Source organism: Hipposideros armiger, unplaced genomic scaffold (genome assembly GCF_001890085.2).
Source record: "Hipposideros armiger isolate ML-2016 unplaced genomic scaffold, ASM189008v1 scaffold_183, whole genome shotgun sequence".
NCBI classification, from domain to species: Eukaryota; Metazoa; Chordata; class Mammalia; order Chiroptera; family Hipposideridae; genus Hipposideros; species Hipposideros armiger.
Genome location: NW_017731533.1, coordinates 2,028,074 through 2,031,714, shown reverse-complemented (window position 1 = coordinate 2,031,714; position 3,641 = coordinate 2,028,074). Strand labels below are relative to the sequence as shown.

Sequence of the window (3,641 nt, the reverse complement as noted above, 5' to 3'; positions counted from 1 at the left end):
GTGAGGGAGTCTCTACACGGGCCTTTTAAGAGGGTGCCTGGGTTTCCTGCTGCCTTCCATCCCACCTGGATGGTCAGAATCCCCACTGTTTTTCACAGCCAGATGTTACAAAGGCTCTTCTTCCCAGCACCAGTACTCTGGCTGGGGAGGCTGTTGTGGGGCTGGGGTCCCTCACTTTCTGGGGGGGGGACCTCTGTGGCTGAGATATACATCCTACTTCTCAACTGCCACACAGAGGTTTGGGGTTAGCCAGTTCTGCATCTCTGCCCCTCCTACCAGTCTTGATGTGGTTTCTTCTTTATATCCTTAGTTATAAAACTTCTTTTCAGTCAGATTTCAGATGATTCTCTACATTGACTGACTGTTGTATAATTTATTTAGTTGTAATTTTAATTTGTTCATGGAAGGAAGCAGGCACAGTGTTTATTTACTCCACCTTCTTAGATCTCCCAGTTCTCATCCCTTTAACTTGTAATATTAGTTTGGTGGTGATAAAATCCTTTAGCTTTTTCTTGTCTGGGAAGCTCTTTATCCTATGATTCTAAATTATAGCTTGGCTGGGTAGATTGTTCTGGCCTGTAAAGTTTCTGTTGAGAAATCAGCTGATAGTCTTTTTTTTTTTTTTAGTTTCAAGTGTACAAAGCAACACAATAGCTAGACATTTATACCACTCACCAAGTGATAACCCCCCTCCCGCAAGCTACTACCCCTCTGACATCTTATATTCTTATATAGCTGTTACAATATCATTGACTATCTTCCTTATGCTATACTCTACCTCTTGTGAATATATATATATATATATATATATATATATATATATTTAAGTTTTTTCTTATAGTTGACATACAATATTATTCTATTTCAGTTTCAGTTGCAGCACATTGGTCATGCATCCACACAGTCTATGAAGTGATCCCTTTGAAAAGTTCAGTGCCCATCTGATACCTTACATCATCTTTACAACATTGTTGATTATATTCCCATTCTGTATTTCATATCCCCATGACTATATTGTGTCTACTAATTTGCTCTTTCTAATATTTTCACCTTCTCCCCCTTCCCCTCCTCCTTCTATCTGGCAACAAACAAGTTTTCTTTTCTATATCTCTGAGTCTGTTTCTACATTGTTTGCTCATTTATTCTGTTCTTTAGATTCCACATTTAAGTGAGATCATATGGTATTTGTCTTTCTCAGTCTGATTTATTTCACTTAGCATAATATTCTCAAGGTCCATCCATGTCGTTGTAAGTGGTAAGATTTCATTCTTTTTTATAGTCAAATAATACTCCATTATATAAATGTACCACTATTTCTTTATCCAATCGTCTATTGATGGGCATTTTGGTTGTTTCCATATCTTGGCTATTGTGAATAGTGCTGCAATAAATGAAAGGGTGCATATATTTTTTTCAGATTAGTGTTTTAAATTTCTTTGGATAGATACCCAGGAGTGGAATTGCTGGGTCATAAAGTAGTTCTATTTTCAGCTTTTTGAGGTACTTCCATACTGTTTTCCATAGTGGCTGCACCAATCTGCAGTCCCACCAACAGTGCACAAAGTTTCCCATTTCTCCACATCTTCATCAACAATTATTATTTGTTGATTTATTTTGACAATTGCCATTCTGACAGGAGTGAGGTGGTATTTCATTGTGTTGGGTTTTTTTTCAAGTTTTCTTTGACTATTTCTTTGGGGGAGGGGACACCACACTTCTCAATGAAGAGAAATATTAACAATACAGAGATCTTTTTATTTTTACATTTATGCCATGAATTCATAGGGAATGGGTTCCAGCAGCTCAGGCTCCTTTCCATTGGTTCTCACAAAGTGTGCTTCTCCGAGTGGGGCAGGCTGGCATTTCGGTTGAACCCAAGTGCCTTTCTCTTTGGCTTCCTTCTTTTTCTGATCATTTTCCTTCACCCGTTTCAGGAAGCTGTCTCGGCTCTGAGAGTGCTTAATATGCTCAATAGGAAAATTCATTCTCTTGGCAAGCATCTTGCCCTTAACCTGTTTGTTTATGACAATGCCAACTGCGTGCTGAGTAACATTGTAGACCCTTCCAGTTTTGCCATGGTGACATTTGGGGGCATTTCCTTTTTGAACAGTGCCTGTTCCCTTGATGTCTACAATATCACCTTTCTTGTAGATTCGCATGTATGTGGCCAAAGGAACAACCCCATGTTTTCTAAAGGCCTGGAGAACATATAGCGGGTGCTCTCCTCTTTCCCCGTGTGTTGGTCATCTTGACGAATTCCTGGAAGATGGCGGTCCCGGCCGAAAAGCTCATTGTGGTTTTTATTTGCATTTCTCTAATGATTAATGATGTTGAGCATTTTTTTCATATGTCCGTTGGCCATCTGTATGTCCTCTTTAGAGAAATGTCTCTTCATGTCCTCTGCCCATTTTTTAATAGCGTTTGTTTTTTTGGTGTTGAGTTACATGAGTTTTTTATACATTTTGAATATTAACCCCTTATCAGATATATCATTGGCAAATATCTTCTCCCACTCGGTAGGATGTCTTTTTGTTTTATGGATGGTTTCTTTGCTGTGAAAAAACTTTTTAGTTTGATGTAGTCCCACATGTTCAGCGGATATTCTTATGGGAGCTCTCTTGTAGACAACTAACTGTTTTTCTCTTGCTGCTTCTAAGATTCTCTCTTTGTCTTCAACCTTTGACATTTTAATTATGATGCGGCTTGGTGTGAGCCTCTATAGGTTCATCTTGTTTGAGATTTTCTATGCTTTTTGGGCTTGTATGTCTATTTCCTTTATCAAATTAGGGAAGTTTTCATCATTATTTCTTCAAATAAGTGTTCAATTCCTCTTCTCCTTTGGTACCCCAATGATGTGAATGTTGGTATACTTGATTTTGTCCTAAGGCCCCTTAAACTATCATCATTTTTTTTTGTATTTTGTTTTGTTTTTGCTGTTCTGATTGGGTGTTCCCTAGTACTTTATCTTCTAAATTACTGATACAGTCCTCTGCTTCATCTGATCTACTATTGATTCCCTCTAATGTATTCTTCATTTCAATAATTATATTCTTGATTTCTGACTGGTTCTTTTTTATGTTTTCTATCTCCATTTTAATGTTTCCTATCTCTTTATTGAAGTTCTCACTGAGATCATTAAGCATCCCTATAACCAATGTTTTGAACTCTGCATCTGCTGGACTGCTTTTCTCCGTTTTGTTTAGTTCTTTTCCTGGAGCTTTGTCCTATTCCTTCATTTGGGACATGTTTCTTTTTCTTCCCATTTTGGCTGCCTCCCTGCATTTGTTTCTATGTATTAGGTAGGGCTGCTGTGTCTCTCAGTCTTAGTAGAATAACCTTATGTAGTAGATGTCTTGTGGGGCCCAGTGGTGCAATCTCCCTGGTCACCTGAGCCAGGTGTTCCAGGTGTGTCCCTTGTGTGCATTGTGAGTGTCCTCCTGTTGGAGTTGAGCCTTGGTGCTCTTTGCACATCAATGGGAGGGTTTGATCCTCAGGCTGTTTGGTTGTGAAAAATGGCCATTACTATAGTAGAGGAGCTGTTGTGCAGGGCCTGACCCTAAGGAGCAGGATTCATTATTGCAGGGCTCTGGTGCCTGCCCAGTCTTCTGAGACTGTGTGTCATCTGCAGAGGCAGCTGGGTG

At 39.2% G+C, this 3,641-nt stretch overlaps 1 pseudogene; it reads right to left on the bottom strand.

Moving 5' to 3' along the window:
* Nucleotides 1–1,766: 1,766 nt before the first annotated feature.
* LOC109388154 (60S ribosomal protein L21 pseudogene) lies at nucleotides 1,767–2,247 on the bottom strand (annotated as a pseudogene).
* Between the last annotated feature and the right edge of the window lie 1,394 nt (nucleotides 2,248–3,641).